The sequence below is a fragment of the Scardinius erythrophthalmus genome, assembly GCF_964197995.2.
Source record: "Scardinius erythrophthalmus genome assembly, chromosome: 16".
In the NCBI taxonomy this organism is placed as follows: Eukaryota; Metazoa; Chordata; class Actinopteri; order Cypriniformes; family Leuciscidae; genus Scardinius; species Scardinius erythrophthalmus.
In genome coordinates, this window is record NC_138236.1 from 5731741 (window position 1) to 5747815 (window position 16075).

Here is a 16075-nt window from a genome sequence, read left to right on the forward strand (position 1 = left end):
TGTTGATAGCTGTAAATTAAATTAAATTGCCAGAGGGTTGGTTATGTAAGTAAAATACTGGAGTAATAGTATGCTTTACTTTATTTTAAAAAAAGCACATAGTTCTTCATTACATGCACAAAAAGATCAAGGAAAATGTTATTGATAACCCATTGGTGATAACCCATTCAGTGCTTTGAGGCTGAATGTAAATATTATTATTCAAACAGAGTTAGGAGCCATTTTAAGACATCTTTAGCACTAACTCGCACAGTATAAATACGTTTCAGGCATATGACAGAAAGGGAAATGGCTGACGGATCATGGAGTTGTGGGCACTGTCCATGGTGCTGTAGGATTTCTGTGACTTCCTTCTTTTTATCTTGGATTTAGATAGGGTAGCAAAGATCATGTATTTTGTTTTCCTTTTCGTTAGATTACTTAAAGATCAGCTGTTTGATTATCGTTGTCCTCACATGCTTCCACAGTCACTGAAAAATAAAATGAACCGACCAGCAGTAGAAATCCATCTTTGTAAAATAGCCTACTTCCCGACACAATTGCAGCGCACATGTATATCTACAGTTTTTATTTTATTTTACAGCGTTAAATTGTGGCTTAAGTGGACAGGACAGATATTACCATGCCAAGTAACAAAGGAAAAGTAAAGAACAAAACTTATTCTTAAGGTTACACTTTAACGCGCCCTGAGCCGGGACCTGAAGAAGAAAAAGCACGTGAACCATTGAATGTTATCTTTAGCAGAACATTATGATTCCAACACGACCAAAGAGTTGGCTTAGGCAATGCCGCATATTTCTAACTCCACACCGAGTGTTGTAATGGTTAAAGACGACAACTTTACAGTACACCAGAAGTAGCCTAGCATGTGGTTTAGTCAAGTCACGTGCTCTTTGTTTATGTCCAACAGCTCTGTTTTGTTCCACCTGTCGCTTCTTTAACAGCAGTATTCAAACAAATGAACGGAATCTTATATTTCTACGACTTCGACGTTTATGGTGTATTATGGGAAGTCGTTTTGACTTTTATTCGTTAAGAATTTAACATTTTTACTATTAGCCTAGCAATTCAATTGTTGATATCAAGAACAGATATTTTCTAGTAATAGGCCTAATTGTATTTCTGATTTGTGAAACTGGAATTTCAACTATCAATTCTTGGTATCAACAACTGAATTTGGATGGCAGCGTCTAAAAAAATTAACTAGTGAAAATAGAAATTAACTAGTGAAACAGGGAAACTTGTTTTATAACTGATCTCTTCTTCCATTGGTCAGAGGCATTTAGAAGTGTTGTGTCGTCATCACCACAGCGCCTCCCAGTCCCAACGGCAGCTCGTTAAACTTCTGCTTAAAATGAAATTAATTGCATAAAGACACAAAGGAGAAAGTTAAAAAATGATTTTATTTACGTCATAAATCTTCAAATACAGTAAAAACCTTTGGGCGTCTAGATGTTCCCGCGTTTCGTGAGGAAAAGAGTAGAGTTCAACAACACAACTATCAATGAAGACTGAAGCCACGAAAGTACAGTGAGTTTATAACGGTCCAGACGCGAATCAGAGCACATAAATCTCTTTAAACCAGCCTACAATGGTACCCTGGTGTTCTTCTACACAATCTTTAAGAAAAAATCCTGAAAATGATTGAAACCTCAAAGCTACAGACATTCTTCTACTCAAAGTTTTGCAAGTTGAGATTGTAGTATCAGCAATCCACCACAAGAGGGAGGTATACATCTGACTAAACATCAGTGGACACAAAGCTGGCCAGCTCGTGGATATGCAACTGTTTCAGGTTTGATCTCTTAATTCCTCCACCTTCGCAAAAATGTATTATGCCGTGTGTGTGTGTTTGTGGACAAAATGTCCCCACAAAGATGGCAATATCCAAAATCCTTGTCCTTGTGGGGACGTGGACGTTTTTTTGGTCCCCATGAGGAAAACCGCTTATAAATCATATTGTGTTTTTTTGAACATGTAAAAATGCAGAACATTTTCTGTGATGGGTAGGTTTAGGGGTAGAGTTAGTGTAAGGGGATAGAATTTACAGTTTTTACATTATACAAATCATTATCAATAGAAAGTCCCCATAAAACATAAAAAAAAACCACATACACACACACACACACACACAAAACATGCGTGTGTGTGTGTGTTTGTGTGTGTGTGCGGATAATACCGTCCAACATAGCTGTCAAAGCAGATTACTTTCAAAATGTTTAGGCTACCAGACACACACCCAAACAGACAAAATATGCAAATAATTTGCAAATACATTGCAAGTGCGTGGTTCTATACCAACATACATTGTTGTGGCTGTTTCTAAGGAAATCTAATGTACCTGACGAATATAGTATACTATATATAATACTATAGTATACTAATACTATATAGTATATATACTATATGCTTCAATATGGCAGTCTCACATGAACACTAAAGCACGTTTTGGATGATGTTGTGGTCAAAGTACTTCTGCTAAATATGAAATTCATCATGTCATTTCAAAACTATACTAATTTCTTTTTTTCTGGAGAAACGTTCAGCAGAATTTCTGACATGATCCTTTCCATAAGCCTGTTTAGAAAGGAAATGAGAAAGGGCCCTGTTAATATAATATAATAATAAAATATATTTTTATTTTATTCTTTATTAAGTATGCTTCATGTCATTTCTGGAGTGCAGCAGCATCATTTCACTTACATTGTTTATATTAGAAATTATTTTTTCATTTTGTGTTCAAAATGAACACCATGAGGGTTTGGAACAACATGAGAGTGAGTAAATAATGTCAGATTTGATTGATAAATAGTTTCAAAACACAGATGCCTCATTATTTACAATTGTTTGGCCAAACATTGGGCTGAAACATCACACTTTCAACAGTGTTAGTGCTAGTGACACTTGTGTATTGTAGTAGGTGAAAGTGTTAGTTTTATCAGAGGATGCAATAGCATGTCGGAAGGTTTTATCACTCTCGAGGCCTCGCGTGGTTGTTCAGTGAAGTGACCCGGATTCTGAAGCAAAGTGGTGGCGGTGTTGTCGAGTGGGAATAGGGGTGGGGGGGGGGGGGCTTGTATGATGAGAGTGGATTAGAGATGGGGGGGGGGGGGTATGGGTGATGCAGTTTTGCAGCTGTGCGTGTGCTTCTGTGTCTGTGTGTGATTACAGGGGGGCAGGAAAGGTTCAGAAGTGTTGGAGCAGAAAATCTCTCTTCTCTCTCCTCCTCCTCTTTCTCTTTCTGTCACCGGGCCAGACGTAAAGCAACAGCAATTTGTGCGATTTCACAGCTCACTGGATCCCAAAAAACTCTGACAACCTTATACTGAGAAAGGAAGAGAAGCGAGGAGAAATGGAAGAGTGGAACGATGTTATGAACTGAACAAGGGGAATTTGAAGGTCCAGGGAAAATATAAATATGTGGAATGATGAAGAAATCTAACTATTACAGTGTCTTGACAACTTGTTTTGCTTTAGAACCAAAGTGGCGAACTTAAACAGCACTGATATTTTAAGATATTCTTAAAATTAAACATTGAAATGTGTTAAACAGGGATAGTTCATCCACAAATAACCAGACTGTTGATGGCACACATTGACTCCCATAGTAGGAAAAAAAAAATACTATGGAAGTCAATGGCTACTGTCAACTCTATAGTTACCAACATTCTTTAAAATATCTTCTTTTGTGTTCAGCAGAAGAAAAAAACTCATACAGGTTTGGAACAACTTGAGGGTGAGTAAATGATGACAGAATTTTCATTTTTGGGTGAACTATCCCTTTAATATTAACTACAAGAACATTTAAATATTAAAATAAAGCAAAATATTAACATGACAAACTGAACAGTAAAGCAGACAGTTTTGAAAAAGAAAACTTGTGGTCAGCATCAATCATGTTTATATAACCTCACTGCAATCGGACCCTTATTTAATGTAGTCTGGGTTGTGTTTTCTTTTCCCTTGTGCAGTGTTTCATGGTTTTCAAGGACAAGGGCACATCACACAACCTGTCCATGTTAATATCATGCATTTAAGAGTTTAATTAAACATATGGCATTAGATGGTTCCAACAAAAATATAGTTAGATGCATTTCATTATTTGCTTTTTAGCATGTTTAAGTGTGTCAGTCGAGAACCACCGATCTAGGTAATAACCTCAAAACATTTTTTTTTTTTGGTAGATTTTTTACATAAGTAAAGTTCAAAAGTTTGGGGTCAGAGAGATTTTTTGTTTTTAAAGGAATGAATGCTTTTGTTCAGCAAAGACAGATCAAATTGATCAAAAGTGACAGACAGTAAAGACTTTTACTTTGTTAAACAAAACTTCTATTTCAAATAAATCCTTTAAACTTTCTATTCACCAAAGCATCCTGAAAAAATGCATCCCAAGCAGCACAACTGTGTTCAACATTGATAATATTCAGAAATGTTTCTTGAGCAGCAAATCAGCATATTAGAATGATTTCTGAAGGATCATGTGGCACTGAAGACTAGAGTAATGATGCTGAAAATTCAGCTCACAGAAATAAATTATTTTAAATTGTAATGATATTTCACAATATTACAGTTTTACTGTATTTTTGATCAAACAAATGCAGCCTTGGTGAGCATAAGTCGAAAATCGTAAAATTTTGAGCGGTTGTGTATCAGTTGTCTAAAAAGATTCTGCAGATTTGTTCCTACATACTGGTCTTTTGTGCCCTCCATTCGTGAGTCTTCTGCTGGCTTAAGAACTATACTATGAGCTCAGCACAAAATCTGGCCCTGAGGACCACCTAATCCTCCAATCTCTTCACGAGCATTAACCGCTCTTTGAGGTTCCATTTGTGTGGCCTTTTCCTTTATCTAATATTCAGAGATGTGTCACTTTTAACCCCAGAAAAACCTCTGAAGCTGTCCTGAATGCATAATGCTCTCTCCTGAACAATTACGGTGTTTGCAGACAAGCGAAGGAGAAACTCGTGCAATAATTGAAAAGGCATTTGCCAGGATGACGGAGCACTTAAAAGAACCGCCTTTTCAGAAGAGGAGCTTCAAGTGCCCTCAAGATAAGATATGTCACCTGAGTTCTTTGTCTCGAGGGCTGTAGGACATCTGGATTGGCTTTTAAGGTCAGTCATGGGACAGGAAGCCCCTTTAATCCCACCAGCTGTAAAATGAGGAGGATATTCCTTGGGTTGCGGAACAGTAGCTGCCCACACGTCTAATCGCGCCACATCACCTTAAAGACTTGGAAGAGTTCACTAAAAATTAAGATTATTTACTCTCCCTCGTGTCGATCCAAAGCAGTGTGAATTTCTTTCTTCCATGGAACACCAATGGTGATTTAAACAATGAGTAAGGGAAGCTGGGGGTGTCAAGCTTCAAAAGTGACTCAAAAATAGCCATAAAATAATTTATATTAGTTCATGGGCTATATTACTAATTTTCTGAAACCATTCGATGGCTTAGTCAACAGACAAACAGAAATTTAATTAAGAATTTGATAGCTAAAGAAATGACCTCTACCATTTTAACGGTTAAAGACTGTAAAAATGCTATGGTAAAAATTGGTTAATTGGTTAATGGTTAGTTCCCTAACTAGATAAGGTGCAAAATTATAAAAAAAAATCTTTACAGGACATTTCATGTATTTTTACAGTAGAATACTTTTACATGTAGTTTTTGGAAGTGAAAAAGAAAAAGTCATCTTATAATTTACGGTGAAAAAGCGAGTTTACATCTCACAATTCTGAGAAAAGAAGCCAGAATTGTGAAGATGGAAACTCGCAATTTCAAGAAAAATTTCAGAATTGTGAGAAGTCGCAATCACCTTTAAAAAAAAAAAGTTTTTCTCTAAATTTAAGTTAAATCTGTAAAGCCTAAAATGCTGTTACTATATTTTTAAAGGTAAAGTTCTGGCAACCACAGCTGCCGTATTTTTACCATAAATTTCACAGATTTGCTGTTTAAAAAAATGGTTAGTTCGAAGATTCAGTCTCTCTAAACCCCTCCTTTCTGAGAGCCTACTGTGCTTTGATTGGTCAGATGGGCAAATCTGTTGTAATTGGTCTACTGCTTGCAGCGTGTACAGCGACAACTACAGTGTTTGAGGAAGGGTCAAAGTAAACGTTGTTTGTTGGCATTATGCACATTTGTTACAAACCTACATAGGTGCATGCAGGAAGTGAGACTGGAATTGCTGACGGCTCATTTCGGGAGTTTAGAACCGATTCTTTCTTTTAGGAGACAATGGGCCCTATCTTGCACCCAGCGTAATTAACTTTGTACACCGACGCATGTATCGTTACACTTGAAATACACTTGCGCTCCCCGGGGCTATTCGGCGCAAACGTTCCCTGATGCTATTTTGCAGACCAGGAAAAACCTAGTTTAAAGTCAGTGGCGCGTTGCGCATGTTAATCATATGCTATTTTAAGGGCGCATGCTTGGCCATGATCAATGTAGCGTGTGCACAACGTGCATACACTTTGATTCTCTCATCTACACAGAAGCAGCAGTTTTCATTTTTGCAAATCATACATTATTACAATAGATAGATAGATAGATAGATTTTAATTTGGGTGGGTTTCTCCATACCCATACAATGTCACTTCTCTGTGTTTTACGGCCCTGACGAGAACGTCGGTCTCCTCGGCTGTGAACCGCTCCTGGCGCGCACCTGGCAAATCCGCCATAGAAATGCACGCCTGCTCTTAAAGGCAATGTGAGATGACGCTCTGATTGGTTTATTTCACGTTACGCCCAAACCACACCTATGAATAATGAAGCTACTTCAGACCAACCCCTTTTAGATTTGCGTCGGGTGCAAGAGTCATTTATCCCGCCGGTATAATAGCAACAGCGCCCAAGACCCGCCCACAAAGTTACTTGCGTTTCACGCTTGATACTTGCGTTTCAGATCGTTAAAATAGGGCCCAATAACTTTAATTTGTCATGGACTTTGATCTTTCAAATTTTGAACAAATCTTTTCAAATTGTTCAAAAACAGCTATATTACACACTGGTTGAAAGGTAATTATCAAAAAAAAAAAAAAGCATAACAGCGGCACTTTAAAGAATAGAAGCAGGTATATAGATAAACACAGACTCTTTTAGACATGCTGTGTGGGCCCTGTTTTCTCACATGATCAAGGAATGACTGTGTAGGGTGAGGGGTCAAGTGAAGGTGGCATCCCCAAGCAGCCAACTGGAAAGCTTTGAGTTCAGAGGTCATTGAAAATATGCTCGATTGGTTGACTTGTCATACAAATCAGATCAGCTGCTAGCTGTACTAAAATGACCTGGCCTATTAACAGAGCAGAGACAGCAAACCGCTGCTTGTAGAATATCTGTTTCTTCATTTTTTTTAACCTTCAGATATGGAGTAAATGTTCTAATGCTACACTGATTCTAGCTTAATTTTATATTCCCTCTGTGACTTTGACCTTGTCTTCCTCGCCACAAGCATTTGTAAGAGTGTGATTTATCTGTCAGATTAATTTTGTTGGCTGCATTGAAATGTTTTTAAGATAGGGGTCACTCTTCAGGTCAAAAATGGCAGCCAATAAATTGAAGGGGAAGGGAGAGGGTGTTTAAAGCAAATTGTCAGAGGACAGAATAATTGAAAGTATTGCATTTGCACAAACATAGTAGCATCTCTGAATTATTCAAAAGTTTATGGGATTATAGGGTCTGTAATAGAGTTTACAATTAAATGTGTGTTAAACACAACAATCAATAACTTTGTTTCAATAGTAAACATGCATTGCAGATATGCATTTACTTAGGACTGCTGTCTCAGAGGGAATGTGTCTTTTAGAATAGTGTGAATTTCAATCAAATCAATAACGTGTTTTCTTAAAGCTCTTAGCTGGCATTCAGTTTTGCATGCCTTGCAACAGCTATATGAGAGAGATATCAGCACATATTTATACTCAAAGTAAGCACATCTTTCATCAGAGCGACATCAGAAGTATCATGCATGAATATCAACACTTGACATTAGGTGCAACGAACACATGTATATTGTACATTTGTACATGACCAAAACAACATTATTGCTGTTAATGCAAACTAAAATATGTAAAAATGCTAAATAATCAAGGCATTGTTTCCATTGGCTGTTTTCCATGAAATAGTCCCTAGAAGTTCATATATACATACACACTCACACACACACACACACACACACACATATATATATATATATATGTGTGTGTACCAGTCAGTAGTCGATCGACATTGGAATATAATGTTGTTATATGCATTATGTAATTTAATGTTGAGACACAAAATTGCTGAAAATCAAAGAAAAATTCAAATTGACATTAAATACACTAAATTCACTTCAACTTTTATTCTTATATTATATTTTATTATATTATACTTTTGTTAATTGATCAAACTGACAATTATTAAAGGCCAAATGTAGGCTGTTTAATTATTTATCATAGTGATAAACCAATACATAATCATAAAAAACAGAATTAAGTTCCTTAATTAAACCCTCTTAAATCACATTAAGAGCTGCACAATTTAAAATTGCATAATTTTTTATTTCCAACAAAATCATTATGAAATTTTCATAAAAAAGTTCTATATAGTGCCTAGTAAATAACAGTAATTTTAAAGCAAAGGATCATGAAAAAAAGGATTACAATATGAAGAATTATACATTTATGTTTTTTTTTCTTTCTTTAGTAAAACTGTATAGCTTATCCAAGAGACTGTAAGAGGTCGATGAGCAAAAAAAAAAATCTAGATGGAGGCCCACGTGGACGGACGATCTTATATGGCAGATGTTTATGACTCGTTATTTACAAGCTCTTTAATCTGGCCAATTTCCTTGCCCTTGGCAGTGGACGGGTCTATGGGTCGCTCCGGCTGAACCCGCGCGCCGCTGGTCATTCATCTCCTCGCGGGCAGCTAATGTGGGGCAGTCGCTGGAGCGAAAAGCTGTCAGGGCTGTTTTTCATTCATCGCCCGTTTTCCCGCATACATTTCAATTAGAGGAGCTTCGGGATGCTACCGGTCCGTCAAAGGAAGGTCTGGCAAAGCCCTCGTTTAATACTCCCATCTGTAAGATAAATATTAGCCCCGTCGCTACCCGTATCGATTTTCGCTAAGGTTAAAAGCTTTGAGGACCTTGGCTTGAATATGGGCTGCTCGACAGCTTCCCTTCACCCCCACGGTCAGATCGCACCGAGGTCTGACCCAGACAGTTGAATCCTGGTCCTTGATTTCTTCCCCCATTTGTGATTAAATGCTGCCTCTCTCCCCGTCACCCCAACCTTAACCCTGGACCTCTCCGCTCCCAGGTCACTTAACCTTGAACCCAATTACAAGATAAGGTTACTTAAAGGTGACCCCCGCTTTGCTTTACTCAGCTAATAGGACGGTCGAGAAAAAGGCCGGCGCAGCTGATACGCTTCTAGCTAATTCACAGGGGTTGACAAAGGTCGCACTCAAGCCATAAAGAAGAGCTTCGATCTCGCACGCAAAATAAAACTCAGCAATACACGAAGACAGTCAGGCAGAGGGCCAGCAGCGCAGTCTGCTTTTCAAATAAGACATTTTTGATGCATTACAGTCAACTTGATGCGTTAACATTCATATACTGCCACAGTATTTACACTGTCAACCAATTTTGGTGAGATTTCTTTGCAGCCAATTTGGTGCTGATTCAAAATAAGACAATAAACCCCCACTTATTTTCAGTGTATAAATATCTTACTAATAGTGCTGTCAAATCAATGAATCACATCTAACATAAGTTTGTGTTTACATTATATATGTGTGTGCTGTGTATATATGTATTATATATATATATATATATATATATATATATATATATATATATATACAGTATGTCTGTCTGTTTGTATATACTGTGTGTGTGTGTGTGTGTGTGTGTGTGTGTGTGTGTGTGTGTGTATATATATATATATATATACTGTACACATATTTATACATGTATATATTTGTGTGTATATGTATATACACACACACACACACACACACACACACACATATGTAAAACACAAACTTTCATGTTAGATTTGACAGCAATACTTACTGAATGTTAACAAAACACAAATACAGTGATTCCTTACTTAATCGGCCCGATACCGATGAGATCGGCCGATGACATCCCTAAAAATAACTGTGATGCAAAGCTGAATTTTCAGCATCATGCATCACATGATCCTTCAGAAATCATTCTAATATGCTGCTTTGCTGCTTAAGAAATATTTCTTATGTTGATAACAGTTGTGCTGCTTAATAGATTTCTGGCACAGATACAATTAGTATTTCTATCATGGCTGTCAAACGCTCAAAAATTGGAATGCTGATTAAAGGTAGGGTAGGCAATTTTTGGGTGGCTAGCAAAAGCAAAGCCACACCTCCTTCAAAACACATGACCACGTCCAGCAGGGAGCAAACAAAAGCATCACGAGAGACGGTGTTTAACTACCTCATGGTTCAAAGCACATAACATTACAATAATAATGAACAAAAATAAACGTCTTACTTGTAGCACCTGACTGCTGCAGATTCATTTCGCTGTTGATTAGTGTTGCCATTGCAACACACAAATTTGATTCACGAACAGCTCTGGGTATAACATCATGGGTTTCCATCTCTTCCAAATTACAGTAGTTATGGCATGAACGCAGCATAATCTTGTTGTTTTGGTTCAGGAGGAACTGTTAAAAGTGGCTTGCGTTGCATTGCAACGGTTGCGTTGCTCGTTGAATGACGTCTGTCTAACTCTCCACAGCATGAAACGCTCTGATGACATGTGATGTCTTAGCCCTATTCGGACGGGATTAACTTTACCAGGGTAGATGGAGTAATGTTATTTTACCACAGGACGCCTGTAATATTAATGGCCAATTCGCACGGGATAAGATATCTCAGTAAAACTAGCAGAAGTGGGAGGGGTAACTCGATATGCAAACACATATAACCTATATTTATATATATAAAACAGTTAAATTTAAATATAAAACAGTAATGTATTAATTAACTTCAGATTGGATTGTTTTGGTAATAGGCACTTACCTAATGCTAAAAGATGTTTCGTGCAAGTGCTTTCGATCTTCTCTCTGATCTGAATGGTATGTGGAAAACACTTGAGCCAGAGACTTCTCCCAGCGTCTAGAACACAACTGAATGCTTTAAGCGTCTCCATACTTGAAAAACTGTGGCAAACTACTTTTAAACATGAAATGATGAAATATTTACGTACATATTTACAGCGGGTCTATTTGCACGGAATTAGTACTACCTGAGGTAATTTTTCCGGACCTTTTTACTGAAGGTAAAAGTCGCCGTAATCTTTACTGACATTGTCCGTGATGATTACTGAGATGGCACAATGGGACGGGACTAAAGTCACTCTACCCCACCTCTCCATGTTAAACTAGTCCCGTCCAAATAGGGCTATGAAAGGCAAATAAGACATTGTATCATTGCATTTGGACAGAATTCAATGATTGGACAAACATTTTATGGTCCTATGCCATCCACAGAAGATATATATATATATAAATACATTTAGACCACTTAACTTAGTGATTGCTCTCAGGATGTGAAGAGACTTTCAACCAGCATTACAAAAAAATGTTTCTGGAACAAATCACCTCCCCTGCCTTTATTTGCATGTCGTTTAATACACCAGTTAAAAGTACTTCAGCTTTGAAAAGCACATCTCAAGAGTTGCAAAAACATTTTAATTATATATTAATATAATAATATATATTTACTTGTCACTTGACATCTAGCAGATACTCTACATTCAAAGCAATCCGCAGTGCACTAATTGCAGAGACACTCCCCTCGAGCAGCCTGAGGTTAGGTGCTGGGAGTGCACTAAAGGCCAGTGCTGGGAGAGCAAGACTGTGATCGTGATAAGACTCTGGTTGCTGGCTCACACTTGTTTGGGACAGAACCTTCAGCCTTTGTGTCAGCACTGCAGTCCAGATTATATCTTTGTTTAGCCATGAGGAATTATTTGCCTTGAAGTCAAAATAGTCATCTGAATAGTAAGAAATCTGAATAGTTCATGAAAGTTCTATCATTATCTACTGTACTCACCCTCATGTCTTTCCATACCTGTAAGAACACATAAGAAAAGTCCAAATAATGTTAATATATATAAATAGTAAAATAGTATATACGTTTGATTTTTAATAAATTATTAACAATAACAGCAACAATAATAATATTTTTTATAATATTTCTTGGCCAATACATTTTCTCAGGTCACTGGCCATTCACTCAGGTTTGTGTGTCCCAGTTTCAGTTCCAAGATTGAAATGAGGACTAATGTGATTTTCTAATTTGTTGTTCATTGCATCGAGTTTTATTCACCCTTTTCATCATATAAAAGAAAGGGGGTGCAGCTGACGTGCTTAAACGTTTCAGTTCATTGTTTGTAAGTCAAGCCTTTGGAATAGGTCATTGCATTTTGGTGAGAGACAAAGGGACTGAAAAAATTGCACAGCAATGCCAGACCGATATGCTCAAAAGGTCTGTCATTTAAATGATACATATAATACATCAGTGAAAGCAAACATTCAGCTCAAGCAGAACAAAGCACCTGAAACAAGCCGTTTTATTGGTATTTTGACAATGAATGTATAAAAAAAAAAACAGATTCAGTATTTAATACACACAGTATTGTTGCCTGATTGCTTACTGTTAGAAAAGAGGGAGAAAAGGGCCAGAGAGGGAGGGAGAGATGGAGTGAGAAAGAGCGAGAGTGCCCTGGTATAGAGAATAGCCTGTTGACCGCTGGGTGAACCTTTCTGTGAACTGAGGATGAACCTTCAACTTGAGGAGCGTCGGTCACAGATCTCCCTGGGAGCTACAAACAGGGGCAGCCAACCCTGAGACCGACACACCAGCACTTAATACGCACATCTTGCACTATTCACCCCTGTGTACACACATTTTTCGCTTTCTCACACCTTCGACACAGCCATACGCAAAACGGCAGAGCTGAAAATCAACAATAGCCGCTTATTTTAGGTGTGTAAATGTGCGGCATCCGGATAGATGCATTGCTTTGAATTTCCTTGATACACTATACAATAGTGTATGCACACACCAGCAACTAGCGCTGTAACAAGCACATACGCAACAGCGTTATAACTATCATAACACGACACGCCCAGCGGGGCGAGTGCAAAATGCGGTGCAGGGGTCATGGACGGGTCAGTGTCGAACATACCATTCCTGTCTCTGTTTGGCATTCTGTTGCAAATGTCACAAGGGAGGGGATACAGCGACGCTAGGCAGTGCAAACTCGACTTTCCGAGATGAAAGCTGAATTACTTTTAAGAGTCCCATTAACAACAGCATTGTGTTGTGAAGTGGGGCAAATGTGAGCTGGAGGGTGTCAAACGGGGTGAATGGAGATCTGAACCTATAGGAAATGTATATGTACTGGACTACGAGAGAACTGACAGCGTGCTAGACGTAGAAAGCGCATAACCTGACCTTTGCCTCATTCAAAAAATGAGATTAAAAAAATTATTCATTGATTATTTTTCGATTATTTTCATAGTATAAATATGAATATCAACAAAACAAAGCAATTTTAAAATATAAACACTACTGGTCAAAAGTTTGGGGTCAGTAATATTTTTAATTATTTTTAATATGCTGATTTGATGCTCAAGAAAGATGCTCAATTATTATCAATGTTGAAAACAGTTGTGCTGCTTAATATTTTTGTAGAAACCATGATACTTTTTTTCAGGATTCTTTGATGAATTGAAAGTTTAAAAGAACAGCATTTAGGCGATTTGAAATAGGAATCTTTTGTAACAATGTAAAAGTCTCTACTCTCAATTTTGATCAGTTTAATGCATCCTTGCTGAATAAAAGTATTATTTTTTTTACAAAAAAACTTAAATGCCCCAAACTTTCAAATTGTTTTGTTTAATTGTTTTAAATAAAGGTAATCATTATTTAATAATATAATGATCATCCAACACAAATTATTGATTTGACAAATTATCCCATTTTATAGAAGTTAGAACAAAATATACAAAAACTAGAAAAATAACTACTTTAGATTTTTTTTTTTTTTTTTCTAAAAATTACTATAGCAATTTCGGTAGCACTTTATTTCACAGTCCTGTTTCACATGTACCTATGTAATAATTACACTAACTGGGTAATAACTAGGTACTATAAAAACTTACCCCTACTAACCCATGTAGTTACCTTACATTACTTTCATGAGTAAGTACATTGTAAGTACATTTCCATGAGCTTTTAAGATTTACAGGCTTTTGAAATTCCCTGATATTTACAGGTTTTTTTTTTTGGTTTTTTTTTAAGACTGTACATTAGACAATACCATGCATTGATGTTATTCATACATAACTGCACAGTTCAAAATATATTACTGTAAAATGGCTGGTGAAGTTCCAGTAGTGACATAAATAGTGGTAATAAAATTGCTTCACCTGTTTTGCAACTAAATTTAGAAAAATAAAGTACCAAATGTACTAACGGCCAGGGGTGTCGACCTGTGCAAAACTCACCACTACAAAGGCGTGCCTGTGGTTGCCAGGGCATTGCTATGCAATTTCATTTCCATACTATGCAGATGTTGAATTTCCTGTAAATAGAAATATATAATAAAATGGGTTAAGAATGCTGTTTAATGTTGAATAAAGTAAATATCTGAATAGTTTATTGAAAGCCATGGCATGTGCATATGAGAAAACACATTACGCTGATCATATTGGCCATAAAAATCATTATGTTCTTACTGTATTGCAGGGCAGCTAAGAGCCAAGGACACCTTGCCATAGCAAAAAAAAAAACAAATGGAGACAACTGTCCCTGTAGTCAAAACAGGTGCGTGCTGCGGGACCGGTCAGAGTCCGCCGGGACAGCTGTTCTATTCCTGTCCGGAACAGAGCCGGCTGACTGCAGATCCACTGAGAGTAATGACAGATGGACAGGTGGGGGAGCCCTCGAACGGCCCGGAGCTCTGCTTTTACACTCCAAGAGGATGATGGAGAAACCTTTCAGTCAACATAGATACAACTGATGCCGCTATCAAAAAGTAATTGCTCATAAATATTTTTTAAATGTGTTAAATCAGCATGTGTTTGTGTCTAATAGTGTTTTGCTGTCCTTTGGAAACAGATTTATTCACTCCGATGAGCAATTTCCACACACACAGACTCATGGAAAAACACAGCGAATCATGCAGCTGCAACACCCCGCGCCAATTAACATGACTGCGACCTCACACATCCGGGTCAGTGCATCCGACCAGGGGAACAAAGGCAGAGCTGGTCCCAGAATGCGAGGTCCCAATTACCCTTGAGTGAGATCCACAGAGCATAATGCTGCAGGTGAGAAGTTGGATGGGGCTTCTGTGAGAGGCTGGCAGAGACACAATGACCCTCTGTGGCACCGGCTTGGAATTGCTGCTTGTCTGCGATGAAAAATGCTGAGGGCACAAGACAAAACAGTACACAGACTAATGAATTCAGTGCATGTGTAATTTATGACGAGCAGACGGGCCCCTCGATTCTCTTTGGTGTTAAACTGCATGCTACAAATGTGCAGAACACATCAAATTAATAACGTATTTGAGAGCGAGTTATCAAGACGGAGCGCTTACAATGTCATGTGAGGTCATTCTATGTGAAATTTTAAAACAAGTTATATACGCATAATAGTATCTTAATAGTAAAGTTCACATAAAAATGTATTTCTTTAGTCATTACTAGTCACCCTAATGTCATTTCAAACACATGCAATAGGTTCACATGCCTCCAAGGTCAAAAAGCACTTTAATTTACTCATAATATACATTGCACATCACCTCATTTCTCAAGGCCCTGTTTACACTTGGCATTAATGCGTTTTGGTCGATCGGATCACAAGTAGAAGAGGGAGACACATTCCTGTTTACACCTGGTGTTTTAATCCGTCTCTTTTGTCCACTTTCAACCACTTCTGTCCTAATTTCTTTGAGGGCAGGTAAAAAAGATTTTTTTCCAGATCTTTCAATCTAATTGAAAAAATAACCTTGCGCAATTTACATATGAAC

At 37.6% G+C, this 16075-nt stretch overlaps 1 long non-coding RNA gene across 1 annotated transcript; it reads left to right on the top strand.

The window, feature by feature from the left end:
• Positions 1 to 1274: 1274 nt before the first annotated feature.
• LOC308704158 lies at positions 1275 to 15732 on the top strand. The gene is made up of 3 exons (XR_014031774.1): positions 1275 to 1795; positions 14788 to 15076; positions 15160 to 15732. It is a non-coding gene; the product is annotated as an uncharacterized lncRNA (long non-coding RNA).
• Positions 15733 to 16075: the final 343 nt, after the last annotated feature.